Raw genomic sequence first — 25,239 nt, forward strand, 5'->3', positions numbered from 1 at the left:
GGCCATATATCTGGAGAAAACTCTAGTTTGAAAAGATACATGCACCTCAATGTTCATAGCAGCAGATTTACAACAGCCCAGATATGAAAGCAACATAAATGTCCATCTACAGATGAATGGATAAAGAAGATGTGATATATATATAACACACACACACACAATGGAATACTACTCAGCCATAAAAAAAGAATGAGTAATGCCATTTGCAGCAACATGGATGGACCTAGAGATGATCATACCAAGTGAACTAAATCAGAGAAAAATAAATACCATATGATATCGCTTATATGTGGAATCTAAACTATGATACAAATGAACTTATTTACAAAACAGAAACACACTGACAGGCATAGAAAACAAAAAGAATAGATATATATATACATATATACAGGTATATACATATATCTGAATCACTTTGCTGTACACCAAAACTAACATGACACTATACTTCTACTATACTTCAATTTTAAAAAAAGCAAGTAACAAACAAGACAGAACTAAATCCAACCATATCAATAATATCTTTAAATGTTAGAAAAAATAGGTTAAAAAGAATGAAAATGATACACCATGTAAATGGTATGCAAAAGAAAGCTGAGTTTTCTTAATATTAGACTTAATGGACCTCAAGACAAGAAGAATTATCATAGATAGAGACATTTATAATGATAAATAGGTCAATCCACGAAGAAGACACAGCAAACCTAAAATGTAGGTGGCTAATAACTGAGCTTAAAAATAGATGAAGCAAAAGCTGACTGAACTAAAGAGACCAACAGACAAATTTACAAAGTAGAAATATCAATTTCCTCTTTAATAACTAGATAAAAATCTAGAAGGATGTGGAAGATCTAAAAATATTAACCACTTTAACCTAACTGACCTTTACAGAACAATATATCCAATAAACCACAGAATTCACATTCTTTCCACATGCACATAGAGCATTAACCAAGACAGATCTTATGCTGGGACATAAAACAAGTCTCAGTATTTAAAATCTTAAATTTTACAGAATATTTTCTCTAAGCACAATGAAATTAAATCAGAAATCAATAATAATTAGATATTTAGAAAAGCCTCAAAAAACTAAACAACAAGCTTCTAAATAACCAAAGAAATCAGAAGAAATTAATAAATATTTGAAACTAAATGAAAATAAAAATACATCAAAATATTTTGGACAGAGCTAAAGTGTACTTATAGGAAGGTTATCAATCTGTCTTCAAGTTTGCTAATTCTTTATATTCTGCCATTCAAATCTACTGTTGAATCCCTCTAGTGAATTTTTAAATTTTAGTTACTGTAATTTTAGTGGACATGGACTGCCATATCAGTAAACAAAGGATGTTGTGGCCATCAGACACTGCAGCTGCCCCCCCCCCCCACCGCCCCGCTGTGCATGCTGAGGGGATTGAGGATGGAGAAAAACAGGATACTGGCCCTAGATAGTTAAGGTACATATCAAAGGAATGATTTCAATGAACCCAGACTTTTGCACCTTCCCATACACAGAAAAGCACAAAATTCATTCACTTGAGATGTCTGGTTTTCTTTAATTAGCAGTGATCTTTTGATGTTTGACTACTAGGTTTGTTTGTTTGTTTGAACTCCTATATATCCTGGCTCCTCCCTTACCTCTTCAGTGTAGCCCCCAGAGCTATCTGAGAGGTTGCCTCCTGTAGCTGAGTCTTCAGCAAGTCCATCGAATAAAACATAATCCTCAGCTTTTAGGTTGTGCATTTTTTTTTCCATCAACGCTTTCAACTTCAAATTCAAAGGAATTTGCATTTGGCTTTTCTTTATAATTTCTATCTCATCACTGATATTCTATTTGATGCCACACTGTCATCATATCTTCCTTACATCTTTAATCATGCTTTCGTTTAGTTCCATGAGCATATTTATAATGGCTACTTTGAAGTCTTTTTCTCTTAAATCTCTCATCTACTTACTCTTGCAGACAGTTTCAGTTGTATGTATACGTCACAATTTCCTGTTTTTTGCACACCACAAACTTTTTTGTTGAAAAATAGACATTTTTCATAATATATTGCAGCAACTGCAATACTGCAATACTGGTCCTCCCAGCCCCTTTCCAGGGCTATTTTTGTTATTATTATTTTTTTCTTTTCTTTTTTTTTAAGAGAGGGGTGGGTACCAAATTACTCTATTTGAAGGAATGGTACTAACGAAAAAACGTAGGTAGATGTTTTGGTACAACTTATAGAAAAGGTAAAGGAAACTCAGACATGCATGCACTGCCTTGGTGACCTGGGAAGTCACCCATGGCTACAGGAAGCCAGCCTAAAGCTTAGCTCTCGTTGTTGTCACTGTTTCCCAGGGTGTGCTTGTCAAAGAGATAACTCTGCCATGCCAGATTCGGGAAGGCCCCCATCCTTCGCAAGTTGGTTACATGGTTACTCAATTCTTTAATGGATTTCACCTACTCACTCAGGTAATGAGTCTCAGTAAAGTCACACAAATGGGGGTCATTTTTGTCAGTGGCCATTTTGTGCAGTTCCAGTAGTGACTGATTTACATTTTTTTCCAAGTGTAGCGCACATTCCATTGCATTCAGCCCATTCTCCCAGTCTTCACAGTCTGGTTTCTTGATATCCTGAAGGAAGATTCCGCCACCTCTCTGGTTCTGCAGCTTCATCAGTTTCTCTGCATGTTCCCTCTCCTCAGGAGATTGGTGAAGAAAGTATTTGGCAGAGTTCTTCAAAGCCACATCATCGCTGTCAAGGTAGTCTGACGTGGACAGGTGGCATAGAGCTCCAGGTTGATCTGGCGGGTGATGGCGGCCTCCGAGTCCAAATGGCAGCTCTGGCGCACCTGCGAGGGGGCCGCGGTCCTCTCTGCAGGCAGCTGAGGAGATGAGGCTCCGGGGCTGGAGCGGACGTGAAGGACCTTGAGGCAGTGAGAAGGCGGGCTCCCTCCAAGCACTGTTGAAGCAGGAAATCGAGGCGACTCTCCAGCGAAGACTGTGAATTGTTTTTTGTTTATGTATATAAAAGTCTTCTTTACTCACTACTCACTGAATACTTGTGTACTTTCAGTACTATTTCACTTTTAGTCGCCGTATTTGGGAGTTTCCCCACAGCAAGCAATTGTGCAAGGCCAGCTGGGTGTCCTACAATTTAATTCAGTTTTGTATCTACCCGGAGTCAACAACAGATTCCACAGGTTAAGGACACAGTCTCACAAGACTGCCCCCCTCCTTCCCCACCTCACTTTAGATACTACTTACCAAGTCCAGCATATTAGCTGTACTTCTGAAGGACTGACTGGCTATAAATCAGAGGGTTCCACAACCTCCTCAGGTTTGATTAATTTGCTAGAGCACCTCACGAACTCAGGAAACCAGATTACTTACTAGATGACCAATTTATTACAAAGGATGTTAAAGGATACAAATGAACAGCCAGATGGAGAAACATGTAGGGCAAGGTCCCAAAGGGTTCCAAGTTCAGGAGCTGCTGTCCCCATGGAGTTTGTGGTATGCCACCCTCCTAACACATGGATGTGTTCTTGTTCACCAACCTGCTTTTCAACCCTCTAATTACCCTAGTTGGTTCCCCTGGCAACCCGCCCCCATCCTTATCCGGAGGCTTTCCAAAAATTTCCTCATGCACATAAACTCAGGTGTGTTTGAAAGGGTTTGTTATGAATAACAAAATGCACCCACTTTACCTTTATCACTGTAAAACCATTGCAGGAATCAAAGGCAAAAACCAAATAAAACAAAAGATGCCCCCACTGCTCTAATCACTTCGGAAAATACAAGTTTTTAGAGCTGAGAGGCAGGAATCACAGACAAGCACCAAAATATATATTTCTTATTATATCTCAGTATCACGGGCCACCCCCTAGTTTTTGAACACAGGTCCCTTACAGCAAAATGATCATACCTATCAAAGCACTTACATTTGGTGTAACGTTTATATTATAGAACAGTTCTTGCAATAGTACTTACTGTTAAATAACAAAAATTCAAATGAGGAAATTTGAAGATCCAGTTGGCTTCATTAAATGACTCATGAAATGGGCACCATCCAACCTAGCAAACAGAAGGAGCTTCATCTAGCTGCAGAAAAGGAAAGGTTTTCAGTTTTTTTAAGGCAGAGAGGGAGCAGGAAAAAGGAAATTATTAGCAAAGAATGCATTGTTTTAGGTAAGGCCACTCTCCTAATGGGAACGGAAGGGCCTGTTGGCCGAATACCCAGCGCTAACCAGGTAATTCCAGGTTGACTCATTAAAGGTTACACTTCTGCGGGAGGTTGTAACTGCAGTTAGGTTAGGTATTAAGGCTTGGTTTGCTGATATGGGCTTGAACACAAGTGACTCCGTTTCAGACCTGTTGTTTATTTTTAACGGAACCAGTACAAATATGCCTAACATTTGAAGAAGCCAGTGTGAGGTAGGGACAGATTTAAGGAAACAACTAATTCAACTAATTTAAAGAAACAACTAATTCAACTAATTCATCCTCTAAAGCCATTATAAACATCTTCATATTTCATATTCTTGCACTAGTTTGATTATTTTTTTCCCTTGAGCTATTGCTATTTATACCTTATGATAAACGTGTGCAGAACTATTTAGCACAGAAATCAGCTTATGGTTAGCTAGATCTAGTTCCTCCTTAGGTATTACATCCCGAGGAGGCTTTAACTTAATCTCGCAATACATTTGATCATGAGTATCAGTATCATAGGACACACTGACATGAGGCAGTTACATCTTTCCAACAATACCACACTGCCATATGGTCAGTGCAATTCAGCTTCCTTACAGAACAAATCGGTAAGGATTACAGAGATGTATGCTTTGTGCACCCAACAAGATCTACCCTTGCCCACATAGCAGAAATTATTACGAAAAGACAGGTATCAGTACAGCTGGCCATGGCTTAGTTTTATCTGGGTTAATTCAAGTTAATTGGAGGGAAAAGTCAATCACCCTCCCCATCTCGTAGGCTTGTACTGAGACTGGTTTTCATTGTGTGTAAATATAGCAGAGCCCATCTTCCTCCCAAGGGGAGGATACGAGCAGTATTTAGAATAGTTCCTATCCCTGCTAACTATACTGCAGGATATGTTTTATTTCAACTTATTCTGGGGGCAAGCACAGTCATTATACATTGGTGTAAGTTACAAGTGCCGTGCCCACAGAGAACTTCCATAAGCTCGCAGGCCTTAAGATTTCCACAGGTGTACCCCCTTGAGGCCCAGGGACTAGGATAGAGGACCATTGTTTCCTGGCCACTTCAGCCTCTATCCATATTAAAATAGTCAAGAGGACCTGTCAGTTCAGGGTGCAGGCCCTTTCCCAACCCTGGGTTCTAGCATTACCAAGCATTACTTGTGGAGTCGGCCTGATGCAGTTTGCTGGTGCTTCTTTATCTCTCCAAGCTGCTTCTTATCCTTTACCTTCTGCCTGGAAGAGAACTCCCTCTAATATGTCTATTCTAGTGAATAAATCTTCTTTCTCTGAATGCTGCTCCTCATTAAAAGCAAACTCTGCTTGTCCCAGAATACCTAGACTGGCATCTATCTCCCCTTTTCTGACTTGTGGGCCATTGTTGTTTAATCCACCATGCACGTTGTTGCTATTGCCTATTAACAGCCTGGGTGCAGTTAGGATACATATTTTGTACCCAAAAATATCGGGCACCCCATAATAGGGTTGGTCGGTCAAAGCCAGCTGTAAGTTAGTTTGAGTATGTCATAAGTCCTCCCACAGCCTTCCTGTCTGAGTGGGACTGTTCCCCAGGGGACCCAGATCCACCACATGATGCCCACTGCTTTAATCCCAGTAGGAACCCATTGTTTTTCCCCATTCTGCTTATAGCTTTCCAATCCACAAAAACCAGGACGATTGTGTTTGTGCATAGCACACCACACTGTGGCATGTTGGGCAGGCTGCCATTGTATTCTGTCTATTATAACCAGGGACCTTTCTAAGCATCTGCTCATCAAGGTTTATAGCTACACGGTAATCAGTCTGCTGGGAGCCATCCACCACAGGGTCTGAAATTCCAGTAGGAAGCAGTTCTCAGAAATCCCTTCCCAAATGATATCTTTTATAGTATTGATAGATGGAGCCTGAAAAATAGTCAAAGATACTGGAACATTATTAGGGCTTGATTTAGTCAGTAACATTGATCCTGCTCGTCAAATATATCCTATGACCAGAACGTCTCCCAGACTCAGGTTTTCAGGCTGCCATCTGACTTTGCAGGATCAAAAGCAGGGGTGGTCTTGGCAAACATAGCTTTGCCCGTCTGGGCATTTGGTATAATTCTGCTAAGAAATAATATTATTCTCGTTCTCTGAGCCTCTCTTGAGGTTGGATTTCTCTCATTGCATAACCCACTTATACACTCCTTTACTCTCAGCTATTATTTCTCCTTCTCTCATTTGTCATTTATTTTCATCCAAACTTTTCCACATTTGGAAGGGATATTAAGTTCAGCCACTGTGCTGGCCCAGATTGCTAGCAGCAACACTAGTCTAGCAAGTGCCTCCCCACTCAATTTGTTTCGTGATTGGCTGGATTATTTTAGTGAAGTCTAGTCTCCCTGCCAACTCATGTGCATACACGCACACATAAACACACATATACACAGTGTTAAACTTCTCATATTGCTCCTTAAGGCGTGACAGTTTTGGATATGCCCACAGTCACTCTGGGATGAACTTGTTCTCTTCCTCTCTTTCCCTGACCACACCCAGATGTCCAACTCCACTAATCGCCCGTTAGCTGCTTTATTTATTTAGTTATTTTCATCAATGTCCTGGGGGCATAAATTGCTCGATAAACTAATCCCATCAAACTGTAACTCCTTTAAAGAAATAGTTTCTGAAGGCAGTGTTCTATATATTTTTCTGACTCCAAAAGGAGTCCTCCCAGCTATCCTGTTCCTCAGTCCTCCTAAACCAGCCAGCCTACAGTCTGGTCTGTATCCTTATTAAATGCACGGGTCTCTATCTAACTTCCTCTCATCACAGCCTCTACTGTTCAGGCTCTCATCACAGCCTCTACTGTTCAGGCCCGTAGACTTGAACTCTCCAAACTCTGCTACAAATGAAGTCATTTCCTTTGGGAAAAGATCAGGAGCTATCTGTTTTATGGCCCACTTCTCTCCCCAGGAAAAATTTCTGAGCCCAAGCTCTGAAGCTGGAGTTGGGAACAATGGCAAGTTTCTCTCTGAGCGACACCCCTGCTGTAAAAACTGAGTGCTCAGTGACGTTGGGGGGGAACCAGCAGCCTGAGACCCTCTCAGCTTGCCTCTCTTGGCATGGAACAATTGCTCCTAAGCTGGGGCCAAGACAAGTGGGCCCCAGTCTTCTCAGCAAGCTGTGACAAAGGCCCTGGATTTCTCTTAACTCACACAATAGCCCCTACTTCCTAAGTTGGCAGTCCTTTAAGTCCTTAATACGTCATTGCCACAGCAGTACCATAGACACCTACACAGATTCCTTTGATATTAATAGAATGTCTCAGTTCACTCTCTTTCTGCCTACTGCCATCAGGATGTCCACATTTATAAATTATTCCCTCCTAACAACCCAAAATTCTCCAGTTAACTTAGTGTAAGTTGTGGGAAGTTGGCTTTCCTGCCTGTTTCCATTGGAAAGTATGAAAAAATCATGTCCTCACTGACATGCAAGGCTTTCTCTTACCAGAATGAGGGATCACTTTCTCCCCAGGCTCTATTATACTTATCCATTCCTAAAAGATAGTGAAACAGAGCAGGCCCCTGTGGGACCCTCCTGAGTAAAAAAGCCTTTCCATGTCCCCTGTTTTCTTGCTTATAGGAAAAAGGCTTCAGCCTCCTAGAGCTTCCCTGAGTTCCAAAGGTCAGATTCAAACAATTACTAATTATGGAGGGAATGCAGAAACAAAGGAAAAGCAGTCAAGAAACAATAATGGAGAAATAAAGCAGAGTCCTGGCTCCTCCTCAAGGGATATACATAACAATAGATCTTTGAGTTCTTCTATAGGAACTAAGCCCTCCACCCAGGTGAAGGTTGGTAACTGCAGGCTGAGCACAAGATTTCTGGAACACCACCCTGTTACCTACCAGTCAGAAGAAAGTTAGACACCCTGTAGCCCTCACCCCAAATTTTGCCTTTAAAAACCCTTCTCTGGGGACTTCCCTGGTGGTGCAGTGGTTAAGAATCTGCCTGCCAATGCAGGGGACATGGGTTCTAGCCCTGGTCCGGGAAGACCCCACATGCCGCAGAGCAAATAAGCCTGTGAGCCACAACTACTGAGCCCACATGCCACAACTACTGAAGCCCACGCACCTAGAGCCCATCCTCCCCAACAAGAGAAGCCACTGCAATGAGAAGCCTGCGCACCGCAACGAAGAGTAGCCCCTGCTCACCACAACTGGAGAAAGCCCGTGTGCAGCAATGAAGACCCAATGCAGCCAAACATTTAAAAAGTAGAATAAAAAGTAAAGAAATTTATAGTAAAAAAAAAAAACTCTTCTCTGAGATCCACTGGGGAGTTCAAGTCTTTTGAGCATAAGCCACCTGCTCTCTTTGCTTGGCCTTTACAATAAACTATTCTCTGCTCCAAACTCTGACATTTGTTTGGCCTCACTGTGTGTTGGACTCTTGAACTTGTGTTCGACAACAATAGGACTTTCTGAGGTTTATTATAATAAAAACAAGGTAACATTTTGAAGGGTAGCAGAATATGTCATCCCAAAATATGCCTCTTTGGCATAAGGATTAATGTGAACTGATTATTTTTAAGAAACTGTAGATATAGGAGAAGCTCTGAAAACAGAGTAGAAATACCCTTTTGTAAGAGACAGCTACATTTATAAACGAAATCTACGTTAGAAGTGGAGCATACACCAGGAAGAGGCCTATTTCTAGAGATAATTTTTTCACTTGAGAGACTTATCTGCACGGCAGGGCAACCTTTATTTACCAAACACTTTCACTTGTCAACTAACCAAGAATTGACTTTTCCTCTTTGAAGCCCCATAAGTATATAATTAAAATCATTATGTTTCCTCCTGTTAATCTGTCTCCTTACTCCAGGCCCCTACACTTTGGCTCACCCTCAACCTAAGCCAGTATACATCCTCTCCTGAGAATAAACTGGCCTCAGGTAAAATAAAATATTCCCTGGTCTACTACCTGAATGTGCCACGCATTCACACACATCCTGTTCCCCACACCTAGTTCTTTCTAGCTTTGTTTACTCTTCTCGTTTTGCCTAACTCTGGAGTTGCTTACAGACCTTATGGTCAAAGCATTCTTTCTCCCTGTAAGGCCAGCAGGTCCGGGGAAGGGCCCAGGGAGCCAGACGGAAACCCCGCCAAAGTGGCTGATGCAACCGACACCTGACATTGCCACACCACTCGGTCCCGGTCTTCCCGCTCCCCGAGGGGCGGAACCAACAGCTCTGAGGCTGATGCAACCGACACCTGACATTGCCACAACACCCGAGAGATTACCAAAAAGGGGCTGCTTCACACAGCAAGCACCTCCCCTGCGTCCACCCCTATAAATTTTGTTCGCGCCCACACCCGGGCGGGACTTCTCTGGCCCCTTTCTCTCGGACCAGTGAACCTCGACCGGGAGCGTTCCCAAATAAAGCTTGTTTAAGCTCTCCTCCATTTTTCGTGCCGTTCCTTACACTCCCTGTGGCAATAACCTCCCTCCTCAATTTGCAATAGTTCATTTCCCTCACTTGCAATAATCCTTTCGAATACAGTCTCAACTTTACTAAATCCAGATTTGATTTTTATTCCAGTCTCATCAATGATTTCTCTTGGTATTGCCTACTCTGTGACATCCCAAACATAGGGTTTTATGTTTTATGGTTAACCTTGAGTTAATACTCAGGATAAAATAATGAGACACCACATAGAGTAGAGCAGATTGCTGCTGTTCCAGCTGAGGTCATCATATACCATCTAGCCTCCAGCCAATCCAGCAGACACAGGAGGGACTCCAAGTGAGACCTGAAGAACTTCCCAGTGGAGCTCAGTAGAAATTGTCAGCTTGTAAAGTTATGGACTCAAGTGACTGTTAGTGGTATTGTTTTAAGCCTCTAAGTTTGTGGGTATTTGTTATGCAGCAGTAGACTGATGATACATTGACTGAACACATGAATGAAAGAATGAACAAATGGATGAATGAACAAATGAATAACAACAGTCTGGAGACTGTATTCCTTCCCAAGTAGGAGGAAGGCAAACAAGGACTTCCAAAAGAGATCGCAACTGGGGCTTCTGATCTGAGATGATATATAGTATATAAACTGACAAGGATGAAAATATGACTTTTGAGTGTATTTTTGAAACTTCAGTTGCTATGGGGGTGTTTGGAAGTGTATCAAATATATCACCCACCAAAAATACGGAATCATGATACTAAGAGGATATTAGTTCTTTGAGTCATGCATTCACACTAGACTAGAAAATATCTTCATGATATTGTAAAAACTCAAAATCACAAAGGAAGTTGGATAAGTCTTTAAGGTATCTTGAAAATATGGGAGCATCTTAATTCAATATCTATTTAGTAAAAAATATATGAACCTTGTCCTCTATATACCACACACTTTGCCAGATGCTGGGAATAGACCAGAAAAGACATAGTCATTGCAATCAAGAATCTGACAGTCTAAATTTTAAATACATAATGTATACAAAATTTTATCCATGTCCAAGAGATCCAAGTTTTAAATTACCATTTATTTTGTGTAGGAAAGTCTATAAATTCCGATCTCTATCATAAACATCCGAGTCAGGTAATTCAAACTTTTCATGGATCTGGAGAGAGATAGAAATGGGGAAGATCAATGGGCTTTTGTCTCATTAAAGCCAATGCTGTCCCAAGCATTATTTTTTTTAATTAATTAATTTTTTTGGCTGCATTGGGTCTTCATTGCTGTGTGCGGGCTTTCTCTATCTGCGGCAATCAGGGGCTACTCTTCATTGTGGTGTGCAGGCTTCTCATTGTGGTGGCTTCTCTTGTTGTGGAGCACGGGCTCTAGGCATGCGGGCTTCAGTAGGTGTGGCACACAAGCTTCATTAGTTGTGGCACATGGGCTTAGCTGCTCTGCAGCATGTGGGATCTTCCTGGACCAGGGATTGAACTGGTGTCCCCTACATTGGCAGGCGGATTCTTAACCACTGCACAACCAGGGAAGTCCCAATCATTATTTATTTCACTCAGTGTTTTATTTCAAATTTACTCTCTGAGTTGTAATATGCTATGACCATTGTTAGTATACTTAATTTACCGAAGTCACTAATTATGATACCACATTGCCAAAACCACTGACGAGAAATTGATTTAAAAAAATTTTTGTTTCTTCATCACTCTAAGCAATCAGAATGGATGATTGGTCAAACTAAAACTGTTATTTTTATGTCATAAATTATATTTTTCTGGAGCTTTGTTGACAGAGAGTTCCTATAATTTTACATATGAATCAATAGAGAACCAGAAAATTTAAATGGCCTTCCCATGTTCAAACAGCTAGTGGGTAGTAGAACTGAGGAGGGGATCGAATTATTTTCTCTTGTCATGAGAAGTGTTGTCTCTTTTATATCATGTTTTCTCTGATTGTCTAAGGTTGCCTACTTTATGGTGACTTCTCCCCTTCAGAGTACAGTATTAAAAAGTGGTAACTTGGCAAAATATAATAAAGATGTAAATACATTTATATTCATTTATACTTTCTGGGAATGTGCTTTCAGGAAATAAAAGAGATGCAGAAATTTTAAAAAAAAAGAATCTGACAGTCTAGTTGAAAGGTACTGACGATTATAATGTTAAGTGCAATGAGAGCAGTAAGAAATTTATTGCCTGTGTAACTAAATACTTTGGGTTAGTGCTGATATCAGGTATGGCACGATTCAGGGCTGAAACGACTGGTTAGAATTTCATTTCTCTCCGTTTATTAATTTTGCTTTCGTCTATGTTGATCTCATTCTTGGGTTCCACATGGTAGCAAGATGGTACCAACATGGTGGCAACAGCTATGACTTCTTTGGCTTCAGATCCAAAGAGAAAGGAGCAAGCTCTCCTTCCTAGATGTCCCAGGAAAAGCTCCTCTTTCTTGAGTAATTTGTCCATTCCTGAACCAATAACTCTGCTGGGAAGGGTGGGGGAGGCACTAAGAATGTGATTCACTGATTTAAGTCTGGATTATGTGTTAAATTTGCTGGAATTTTGAGTTTTGGCTCTCTCTCCCATGGACCCAGTCTCATGGACCGAAAAGGAGAAAGGGCACAGATCCACACATGTCACCCGCTTACGGGATCTTAGTTCCCTGACCAGGGACTGAACCCATGCCCTCGGCAGTGAAAACGTGCAGTCCTAAGCACTGGACCACCAGGGAATTCCCACCACATCATTGATTATGCATTCTTTTCTCATGGGAAAAAAATGGAAATAAACTGTGAGTCTTAATACAATATCATTCTCTGGAAAGTCCCACCAAGTACACCATTAAAACAAATGGAACATATAATTTTGCACAGTTTCTATGAATAAAATCTCTATTCAAATTTTAACAGTTTACTATTAAAAATGGCTCCTGGCCACCTATTAGTTCACTAGGGCTGCTATAACAAAATACCACAGACTGGGTGGCTTAAAAGACATACATTTATTGTCTCACAGTTCTGGAGGCTAGAAGCCTGTGATCAAGGCATCAGCAGGGTTGGTTTCTCTTGAGGCCTCCCTCTTTGGCTTGTAGATGGCTGCCTTCTTGTTGTGTCCTCACGTGGTCTTTCCAATGTACATGCCCCTGGTATCTCTGTGTTTCCGCATTTTCTCTTCCTATAAGGACACCAGTCCTATTGGATTAGGGCCCACCCTAATGGCCTCATTTTAACTTAATCATCTCTTTAAAGACCCTATCTCCAAATATCATATTTTGAGGGATGAGGGATTAGGGCTTCAACATACAAATTGGAGCGGGGAGGAATATAATTTAGCCTCTAATATTACCTTTCTGACCTCATTTCTTCTCTCTCTTTCTCTTACTTTCTCTCTCCCCCTAACATGCTGCTCCAGCATACTGGCTTTTGAGTTTCAAATACTAAGCATTTCCCCTGCTCAGGGCCTTTACACATGCTCTGATAATCCCTGCCTAGAATGATCCTCCCCTGCTGTTCCCTTGGCCCACTTCCTCTTTTATTTCAGATCTCTGCCCAAACATTAGTCTCAGAGATGGTTTTGACCAACTTAAGAAAAATAGCATTTCCCTCAGTCAACTTTGTTTCACAGAACTTATCTGATTTAAATGTTAACTTATTTTTTTTACTAACACATAAAACACATGAGGAAGGAACCTTGTGTAAGTACTCTATCTCCAGAACTCAGTATAGTGGTTGATACATGGTAAGTGTCCAACAAATGCTTGCTGAATGAATGTATATAATTACTGAAGAATAGAGAAAGACTGACCCACTGAACCTCCTACAAATGAGTAATTAATTTATGATTGGATGTTATTTACTAATCATATCTGTCTCAGGAACCAAAAGTTATAAAAAAGGAACCAAGTGAAAATATTTGGTAGGAAAAGTATAATAATTGATAGGATAATAGCAGATGGATGTAGCCATAAAACACATTAGTGAGATAAGATAGAGAAACTCTACTAGAAGGTAAAAAATAAACAGAGAGAATATAAGTATAAAATTATATACATATATATATATGTAAGAGGTAGAGAGGATAGAAATAAAGTACTTAACTGAAATTTCAATTAATCGAAATCTTAGAAGGAAAGAAAAAGGAGGAAGTATGTGATGAAATATGCAATGATCAATTTTCCAGAATTAAGGAAAAATAAAATAACTCAGATTGAAAAGGTACATAGATTGGTAAATGAAAGAGATAAGAAAAAAGGATGTATATTAACAAACTGAAGGATAAAAACCATATGATCATCTTAATGGATGCAGGAAAAGCTTTCGACAAAATTCAACACCCATTTTAGGAACTTACCTCAACATAATAAAGGCCATATATAACAAACCCACAGCCAACATCGTTCTCAGTGGTGAAAAACCGAAACCATTTCCACTAAGATCAGGAAAAAGACAAGGTTGCCCACTCTCACCACTATTATTCAACATAGTTTTGGAAGTTTTAGCCACAGCAATCACAGAAGAAAAAGAAATAAAAGGAATCCAAATCAGAAAAGAAGAAGTAAAACTGTCACTGTTTGCACATGACATGATACTATACATAGAGAATCCTAAACACGCTACCAGAAAACTACTTAAGCTAATCAATTAATTTGGTAAAGTAGCAGGATACAAAATTAATGCACAGAAATCTCTGGCATTCCTATACACCAACAATGAAAGATCAGAGAGAGAAATTAAGGAAACAATACCATTCACCACTACAACAAAAAGAATAAAATACCTAGGAATAAACCTACCTAAGGAGTTAAAAGACTTGTACTCAGAAAACTATAAAACACTCATGAAAGAAATCAAAGGTGACATAAACAGATGGAGAAATACACCATGTCCTTGGATTGGAAGAATCAACATTGTGAAAATGACTATACTACCCAAAGCAATCTACAGATTCAATGTAATCCCTATCAAACTTCCAATGGCATTCTTCACAGAATTAGAACAAAAAATTTTACAATTCGTATGGAAAGACAAAAGACCCCGAATAGCCAAAGCAATCTTGAGAAAGAAAACTGGAATTGGAGGAATCAGGCTCCCTGACTTCAAAATAGACCACAAATCTACAGTAATCAAGACAGTATGGCACTGGCACAAAAACAGAAATATAGATCAATGGAACAGGATAGAAAGCCCAGAGATAAACCCACACACATATGGTCACCTAATTTATGACAAAGGAGGCAAGAATATACAATGGAGAAAAGGTAGCCTCTTCAATAAGTGGTGCTGGGAAAACTGGACAGCTACATGTAAAAGAATGAAATTAGAACACTCCCTAACACCATACACAAAAATAAACTCTAAATGGATTAAAGACCTAAATGTAAGGCCAGACACTATAAAACTCTCAGAGGCAAACATAGGCAGAACACTCTGTGATATACATTACATCAAGATCCTTTTAGACCTACCTCCTAGACAAATGGAAATAAAAATAAACAAATGGGACCTAATGAAATTTAAAAGCTTTTGCACAGCAAAGGAAACCATAAACAAGACGAAAAGACAACCCTCAGAATGGGAGAAAATATTTGCAAATGAAGCAACTGACAAAGGATTAATCTCCAAAATTTACAAGCAGCTCATGCAGCTCAATATAAAAAAAAAACAAATAACCCAATCCAAAAATGGGCAGAAGACCTAAATAGACACTTCTCCAAAGAAGATATACAGACTGCCAACAAACACATGAAAGAATGCTCAACATCACTAATCATTAGAGAAATGCAAATCAAAACTACAATGAGATATCATCTCACACTGGTCAGAATGGCCATTATCAGAAAATCTACAAACAATAAATGCTGGAGAGGGTGTGGAGAAAAGGGAACCTTTCTGAACTGTTGATGGGAATATAAATTGATACAGCCACTATGGAGAACAGTATGGAGGTTCCTTAAAAAACTAAAAGTAGAACTACCATACGACCCAGTAATCCCACTACTGGGCATATACCCTGAGAAAACCATTATTCCAAAAGAGTCATGTACCACAATGTTCACTGCAGCTCTATTTACAATAGCCAGGACATGGAAGCAACCTAAGTGTCCATCGACAGATGAATGGATAAAGAAGATGTGGCACATATATACAATGGAATATTACTCAGCCATAAAAAGAAACGAAATTGAGTTATTTGTAGTGAGGTGGGTGGACCTAGAGTCTGTCATACAGAGTGAAGTAAGTCAGAAAGAGAAGAACAAATACCATATGCTAACACATATATATAGAATCTAAAGACAAAAAATGCTTATGAAGAACCTAGGGGCAGGACAGGAATAAAGATGCAGACATAGAGAATGGACTTGAGGAAACAGGAAGGGGGAAGGGTAGGCTGAGACAAAGTGAGAGAGTTGCATAGACATATATATACTACCAAATGTAAAATAGATACCTAGTGGGAAGCCACCACATAGCACAGGGAGATCAGCTTGGTGCTCTGTGACCACCTAGAGGGGTGGGATAGGGAGGGTGGGAAGGAGACTCAAGAGGGAGGAGATATGGTGATATATGTATATGTATAGCTGATTCACTTTGTTATAAAACAGAAACTAACATACCATTGTAAAGCAATTATACTCCAATAAAGATATTAAAAAGAAATTACACTGTAAAAAAACGAAAAAGGATAAAGGATGTGATCTCAGGTTTAAATACTAAAAGAGGGTGAGAGATGAAGGTGGGGAATGATGCAAATACAGGCAGTCTTGCTCTAAAGCCTGAACCCCATTCACTGTGACCTAAATGTCACAGTACCCTGATATCACAAGTTATGAAAAAGGTTATATTAGGCTCAGTAATTATATATCAAAAATATTAGCTATTATTTGATAATTATTTTATATTTAAACTTCAATTTATGTTGAATATATATATATATATATTTTGCATGGTGTGAAGGACTTCATTTATAATCCTTTTAAACAGACAATTTCCCCAGCATGATTTATTGAATAATATTAGCACTGTCTCTGTCTAATATTTATATATCTTCCTTTTTTTTCAGTGCTTGCTAAGAATTTGAAAAGCATATTGAAATTTTGGTGAATTATTAGCTAGGGTAATTTGCACTAGTTGCTGCAATAAACTTTCACATTTCAATGACTCTTCCTCATTCTGTGTGAGCTTTGGGAGTTGTCCCCCTGGTACTTTGGGTGGTTCTTTCCCTAACTATCCTCAGGCAGTTTCCTCACATGCTTGTCCTAATCAGTATTGAGCTGAAGACTTGAGGAAGAAACTCTTCAGATTGTTGGAGCTCTCTCTTTGTACAGCCCTTTCCTCTCTGCAACTCTGCCCTGAAAACTGGATTCTCAGCCACTTCTCAGACTCCCACTTCTCTTTCCTTATCTGAGACCTGGGTCCCCCTCCCTGTAGTGTGGCCTGGAGCTGTTCTTCAGGCAGTAAGCTGGGGCAGTTGTAGGGCTCACCTCACTTTCTTCCCCTTTCTCAGGGATCACTGTTCTGTACTACCTGATATCTAATATCTAAAAGCATTGTTTCATTTAGCGTGCCCTTTTTAGTTGTTTCATGTGGAAGGACAAATTTGGTTCACGTTACCCCATACTGTTCAGAAGAAGAAGTTCCCTGAGTGTGTAAATTGGAGTTCATTCTTAAGCAATCTTTTTTTTTTTTTTTTTTCCCAGAATGTGTAGAGCATGAGATTGTGTTCCCTAGAAGCAGAGCCTGAGATGGGAATTCTTATGAAAGTGATTTAATGAGGGTTTGCTCTCAGAAGAACAGGAGTGAAGGAAGCAGGATAGGGTAGGGGAAGAAAACTAGGCAAGACTGAGGTCTCAACTGGAGACTACTTTCAGTCTAGTCCTCCAGGGAGCCTGGGAGCACCAACTACACTGCAAAGTTGGTCCCAAGGAGGATGGATTTTCATTTACCCTCGTGTCAATCATTGGCCATTGGCTGCCAGTGTGGGCGGGGTGGTAGAGGGATAGGAGCAGGTTAGTAAGGTTAACATTCCAATACACAGAAGAACAATTTTCCAGAGCCCTTGCTCCCAGCTCCAGTATCCACAATGGCAATCCTCCAGAGAAGGCAGCTGTCAGCCATTAGCAGCCAACACTCAGCAGCTGGGTGCCAGGTAAACAGAATCTGGGTTGGGCACCATCAGTATCTACAATACGTGGTAAGCATTTCATGTACTTTGATGTGTGAAAATATTTTTATTTTGCCCTCACACTTGACTGATAATTTAACTGGTTTAAAAACTTCAGGCTCAACATAGACTTCTTTCAGAACTTTGAAGGCATAGTTTTCTATTAGCGTGTAGCTTATAAGACATCTGTCTTAGCTTGGGCTGCCATAACAAATTTCCATCGAGTGGATGGTTTAAACAACAAACATCTATTTTTCACATTTCTGCAGACTGGGAATCCAAGATAAAGGAGCTGGCAGATTTGGTGTTTGATAGGAGCCCAGTTCCCGGTTTGTAGATGGTTGTCTTCTCCTTGTATTTTCACGTGGCAGAGAGCAGGGAGAGAGAGAGGCAGCAAGCTCCTCTATCTCTTCTTCTTTTTTTATTTTTATTTGTTTTTATTTTTGGCTGTGTTGGGTCTTCGTTGCTGTGCACGGGCTTTCTCTAGTTGCAGCGAGCAGGGGCTACTCTTTGTTGTGGTGCGTGGGCTTCTCATTGTGGTGGCTTCTTCTTGTTGTGGAGCACGGGCTCTAGGCGTGCGGGCTTCAGTAGTTGTGGCACTTGGGCTCAGTAGTTGTGGCTCACGGGCTCTAGAGTGCAGGCTCAGTAGTTGTGGTGCCCAGGCTTAGTTGCTCTGCGGCATGTGGTATCTTCTTGGACCAGGGCTCGAATCCATGTCCCCTGCATTGGCAGGCGGGTTCTTAACCACTGAGCCACCAGGGAAGCCCCTATCCCTAATCTAATTAGCCCCTAGCACTAATCCCATTCATGTGGGCTCTACCCTCATGACCTCCTGATCATTTCCCAAAGGGCCCACCTCTTAATACTGTCACACTGGAGGTTAGGATTTCAACATATGAATTTGTGGGTGGGCACACAGGCATTCAGACCATAACAACATGCAGTGTCAATCTGATTCTCATTATTCTTTTTTTTAATTCTGTATTTTTAAATTTTTGGCCACATCGTGCGGCATGTGGGATCTTGCCTGGGAGTGAACCTGTGCCCCCTGCAATGGAAGTGCAGAGTCTTAACTACTGGACCTCCAGGGAAGTCCCTGATTCTCATTACTCTTAAGTAATAGTTATCTTCCTCTATATTGAAAATAATTTAGTATTTCCTTTTTATCTCTGATGATCTGAAATCTCATTGGCAAAAACATTTTTTTCATATTTTTGCTTGGCACTTTTTGGGTCATTTGATCTCACTGTAAAGTTTTTATTCTGGTCTGGGAAGTTTTCTTCTAACATTTCTTTGTCTCTTTTTGCCCTTCAATTATCCCGTATCTAATACTCAAACCTCTGGAAATTTATTTTTATTTCCATGTGTTTTTAAAAATTATTAGACCTCATTATTTAGAGCAGTTTTAGGTTTACAGACATATTCAGCAGAGAGTACATACAGCTTCCATATCTCTCCTCCCTGCCAACAGTTTCCCCTACTATTAAGGTACTACATTAATGTGCACTTTTAATTTTATCAGTAGATTATGGATTATGTAGTAGGCAGATTAAAGCCCCAGGAAAGATGTCCACGTCCTAATCCCTGGAACCTGTCAATTGTTAATGGTACAAGGTAAAAGAGATTTTGCAACTGGAATTTGTTGACTTTAAGCTAGGGAGGTTGGGAATTCCCTGGCTGTCCAGTGGTTAGGACTCCATGCTTTCACTGCCAAGGGCCCCAGTTTGATATCTGGTTGGGGAGCTGAGATCCCACAAGCCTCCCAGCATGCACCGCCCCCCCCCAAAAAAAAGATAGGGAGGTTAATTTAGGTTGGTTCAATGTGATCACACAGGCCCTTAAAAAGTAGAGGAGGAAGGCAGAAGATTCAGTCAGAGAGATACGGTGTAAGACGGTCTTGACCCACTTACTGGGGCTGGTGATGGAGGAAGGGGGCTGTGAGCAAAGGAATGCAGGTGACCTCTAGAAGCTGAGGCTTTTCTTAGTAAAGAAAAACCAACATCAGTCCTATGACCACACAGAATTCAATTCTGCCAACAACCTGAGTGAGCCTGGAGGCAGAATATTCCCTAGAGTCTCCAGAAGTAAAGTAGGCCTGCTGACACCTTGATTTCAGTCTTCTGAGATGCAGGCAGGGAAACCAGTGAGCCTAAATTCTGTTACTATAAACTCCTAAATTTGTGGTAATTTGTTTTGGCAGCAATAGAAAAATCATACACTGCTATTGGTCCTGCAGTGGATACCAGTACTCAATTAGATTTTCAGCATGGAATTCAGCTTGTAACTTCTTCAGAGGTATTATCAACATTGGTTACATCTTGGTACCAACCAAACATTTGAGAGTTACGTAGTATTACACAGCAAAGGAAGAATGAAGAATGGTATATGATACTCAATTTTAATTTATGATTTGGGTTTAACTGACTCAAAACCATTACATGCTCTTGTATCAGTTCAACTATCATCAGAGATCACCCAGATTTAGCAAACCTCAGCTGTGGAACATAGGGTGGAGTGCTGGGATTTTGGCCAGCAGCTTTACTGCTTTGACCTAATTTTTCTAAACTGAAGATGAGGTAATACCAGTTTCTACTATTTCACAATAAATTGATAAGTGCAAATGCAGTTGATGAACTGGTTTAATGGAAGATGCCCAGGGCTCTGTGTGGGAGGACTCAATGAGTGTTGAGAAAAGAAATACCTGCTATATCTGAGTATTCACATTTAGAATATAAGAATTACCATAGGAACTCAGGAAAAAGAGGAAACATATTGGCAGATGGAATATTTTGTTTTACTTGACATCACCTTCAAAGGTTAAGAATAGACTCCCAAACTAACTTCTCTTCCAACCTGATATAAATCTAATTATTATATCCAAATACTCTTCATCCTTCATTCTAGGCTGTTTACACAAATTCATAATTCAGTGCTACTTTAGCATTCCCAGTTTCTTACAGAATTCAATGGGTGATAGGAGTGGGTATTGGAGGAGATATCATAGTATGATTTGCCAGCAAATACATCCTAGTATACTCAGGGTACTTGGCAGAAAGAAATATCACTCATGATCTAGGAAGAGACTTGATACAAATTACAGTGGATAAGGTACTGTTTTAAACCTTTCTTGATTCTAGCTATACATACGTTCCCAGATCTCTTAGGTATGTGACACTACATGCATGGATGGTCAAATCCCAGGGGCAAATGACCTGCAATGTTATATGCTTCAGTTTCAGTGTGAGGTGTTTTTTCTTTGGCTCTTTAATATTACCTGGTCTCCACCTCATGATGACATCAATTGTTCTGTTTTTGCAGAATGCATTAGACCTCATTTTGGTTTATGATCTTTAAGTGGATCTAAACCTACCCATATATTCATAAAATCTGTACACATTCACCACACATAAAACAAGTTTATGTTTTTCTAGTCAATGTTGGCTTTTCCCAATCTTGCTTTGTTTTTTTTCAGCTGACTAAACCTATTCAGTAACTTGCATTCACATTCATACAGCTCTACCTATAATTCTTCATTGTTACAATACTTCTGATTGGCTTAGGCCGTATTTTACAAGTACTTTGACTAAAATTGCTAGCAGTGGGTTGCAAAAGGAAATTAACTTCTTTTAATAGGGTGACTGACTTACTAAGGTATTAATGTTGTTAGTTTACCTTCTCTAAAAAGTGCTTGTAATTTTATACAGAAAGACTAGAAGGGCATAAAAGCTAATGATGCAATTCCAGCACTGAAAACAGCATGGTAGACATTTTCAGAAAAGAGTTGTCCTCAAATTATAAGAAATTAGCTCTCCACAGGTAACAACCTACCTCTGGTTTTGATGTATAAATTGGAGCTTTTAATTTTACCAGTGGATTATAGATTATTTTCTGCTGGATGCATTACTATGTTATTGCATTTCATAAACTCTTCTATTTCTTTCCTTCCATTCACATGGACAGAAAATATTTTTCTCCTTTTTCTTCTCAATTTAGCTGTTTTAGGTAGGATCTTTTTGGGAGATTGGTTACCAAAGGGCAGGGTTAGTTGAAGATGGAAACCACTGGCCATATTTCCCTAAAATATTGTATTTAGGTAAGACACCTTAGAAACAGGTCTGGGAAGTTCAATCCTCTTGGTAATTCCAATCCATCCTTAACTACATGAGACTTTACTTCAGAAGTGTTTTTGTAGAAGACTTTGGAATTATTAGGGCTTAGTTTTTATTTCACTTTTACTTTTATTTTTCAGTAATGTTCTCTTCTCTTCTCCTGTTAGCTACCTCTCCTGAATTGGCTGACTTCCTGTGTGTGTGTATGTGGGTGTGTGTGTGTTTTGCCATTCTTCCTCTCTTCTCTTCTGCTTTCCCAGAAGATCTTGCCATTAGAAACTAAAAAGGACTGTGTACTTTCAGAATAGTCTTTATACATTTATCTGGTATAAAAGGGAAATTCTATTGCATCACATTCCCTCAGCTTCCTTTTGTGAATTCAGATTTTACTGAAGATAGGTTCCAAAGAGATACAAATAAGCATTGATAATTTTTTCCTAGGAGACTTCTCAGCTGGGGTCATATCACTTTCTGTCCCCTGAATAAGATAACTGGAAGGAAGAGGCTATTTTACCTATTTCTCCTATACTCCCTACAATACTAATCACAGTATTTCTCAAAAGGTTACCTGCATCAGGTTCACCTGGGTGATGATAAGAATGCATATTCATAGGTCCTAGCCCAGAACCATAGATTCAATATCTCTGGAGACAGAGCTCAGGAACCTGAAAGTTTTATTTCTGTTACGTGCTGAATTTTCTCCTGTGCCTTAGCCTGAATTTTCAGTCACTGGCTAGATATGCTTACTTGAATGTATTTTCATCCCACGCTCACTTAACACATTCAAAATTAAACCATCCACTGTCCACCTCTAATTCTGTCATGCTGGTATACGTGAAGCCATCATTGGAGTCACTCATCCTCGTGTTCCCTCATTTTTACTTAATCAATTTATTGGCCTCTGTGCCAAGCACTGGGAAAGACAGTGATGAACAAGACAGACATGGGTCATGCCCTCAAGGATCACGAAGATTCTTTTACAGAGAGCAACTTAATCCTGTAGATTCTTTTGTGGTTTTGTTTGTTTTGCTTTTCAGAATACTCCTTTACTTTCCTAGTCTGCACCCTAATCTAGAATCTCATCAATTATGCTTGGACTGCTATAATCTTTTCCTAATTAGTCTCTTTGCTCCTAATCTCCCAGCTCTTCTCAAAGATTAATCTGCTGAAAACGTAATCTTCAAAACACCACTTTCAATATATTTATCCCCACTTAATGGCTTCATTATTTCCAACTGCTTGTAGGTTATTTTTCAAAGTAGAGTCAAGGCTCTTTACAATATGGCCCCCAAATGAATTTTTACTGAATGAACTCTTTTACCCCTATCAAATAGACATCTGAACTTGATGTAAGCATTTTTTACTTATTTATTTTCTGGGCTCATGACTTTAATTACACTTTGACCAAACCATACTTTTCTCTTCAGGCCTAACTTTTCCTCCCTCAGCATGGCTGGCGCTAAGCACTTGCTCTTGCTTCAGTTCCTACGTTGATTCTCTGCTTTACTCATTAAGCATGTGCACCCTGGTAATATTACTTATCTTTCTATGTATTTTTCTAATTCTTCAATTATTCCATAAACTTTCTGAATGTAGAAGCAATGTTTTATATACGTCTTTATCTCCTCCTTGCCTAGTCCAGGCCTATATGTAATAAATGTTCAATAAATATTCATCAAATTCTTTATATTCATTTATTCATCCATTCTTTCATAAAAAAATTATGGAATGCCCACTGAGAATATAGTCCTCTTTTGCATGGAGCTTAAATTTTAGTGGGACAGAGTTTAAGCAAATAATTAAGATAAAAATGAGATCAATTGCTTTATTTGTTTGCCAAGAAAAATTTAACAAGCACTTACCATAGGCCAGGAATTGTGTTACGTGCTGAATTCGCTGGGAATACAAAGCTGAAGTTGATAGGCTAGTAGAGGAGAATTATACATATAAGCTACTAAAATACAATGCTTTAAGTGCAAACAAAATATCCTAGGGGCACAAATGGGGGCAACTCTTTCTGTCGAGGAGTCAGTAAGGCTTCGTTTAAGACCCATTCTAAAATGGGTCTTAAAAGTGAATTTAAACAAACGACTGGATAACACAATATTCATAAAAGGAAGGGGGTTGTTGGAAATCTGACATGCCCATTCTTATATCATTATTCTGAGCAGAAACCTGAGCTGGGAACATGAAGGTGATCAGCTAAGGCAGACTTGAGCCTTACGATGGTTCACTGCCAGGTGAATGGCTAGCTATTGTTGCTGGGCCTTCATCTAGGCCCTTCCCTGGCTCTGTCCCCTCAGCATGGACAGCTGTTCCTAGGGAAAGGCCGTCTAGTTGCCCCTATAGTATTCAATACCCAGAACAGAATTAACTCTGAGATCTTTCCCTCTGAGAATCATAGAATGATAGCGTTGTAAAGGATACTGAAATCACAGTTTAGTTGTTTCTAATTTACATCCCCCAGAATCTTAGGGAGTCTCAAAATGGCAAAAGAAAATCTGAAATCAACTTTCAATATTTCAAAAAGCCTACCATAAATTGCATCTTTTGGTGGTATTAACTGCCAGGTTTCCTTGTTTTGTGCTAAAAATCATATCAGACTCACCTTAGACGGAGATTTTAACTGAGCTGTGGTCCGATTAGGCATGATTTGTTTTCCCATTATTATTATGCTTAATTTGGTAAATAACTTTTCAAAACAAGATATCATGGTCGAATGCATACAGTTGGTGACACTTGCTACAATGTTTGCAATTTACAAAGCACTAGTCACTGATTTCAATACTGTGGAACGGCTAACAGCAAAGCCCAGAGTCCTTGACTCTCAGTCCAGTGCTCTTTTCAACTGCTCAGAGCCTCTAGATTCTTTCCGTGTGCCCCAGTCTTCAGGGCCTTCAATCCCCGACTCGGAAGTACCTGTCGTACCCTCGCCACTGGGTTATACTGCCTGCCTCTCAAGCGACAGCTACCGCTCCCGGTTAACGTTCAGGAATGCGGCTCGCCCTCACGCATGCGTGGTGCAACTGCCCCGCGCCGGCGCCGCTCTTCTTGGCCTGGAGCGGGAACCTTGGGTAACCCGCAAGGGTCGGCGCCCAGGGCGCGCGTGCGCAGTCGCTTTTGGAGCGCTTTCCCCCCCTCCCCTTTCCCCAACCCCTTGCGCCACCCCTACCATCCGTTTCTCTTTCCGCAGCCCTGTCACCCACTGAGACGGCCCTACCCTCGGGCAAGTCACGAAGGAAACCAGCTCTCGACGAGGGCGGCGGTCGCTACTAGGCCGCCGCCGCCGCCGCCGCCGCCTAGGGCACGTTGAG

At 40.2% G+C, this 25,239-nt stretch overlaps 1 pseudogene; it reads right to left on the reverse strand.

Annotated features, from left to right (window-relative positions):
* Window positions 1-1,195: 1,195 nt before the first annotated feature.
* Window positions 1,196-24,638, reverse strand: LOC101338952 (ferritin, mitochondrial-like; annotated as a pseudogene).
* Window positions 24,639-25,239: the final 601 nt, after the last annotated feature.

Source organism: Tursiops truncatus, chromosome 1 (assembly GCF_011762595.2).
Source record: "Tursiops truncatus isolate mTurTru1 chromosome 1, mTurTru1.mat.Y, whole genome shotgun sequence".
NCBI classification, from domain to species: Eukaryota; Metazoa; Chordata; class Mammalia; order Artiodactyla; family Delphinidae; genus Tursiops; species Tursiops truncatus.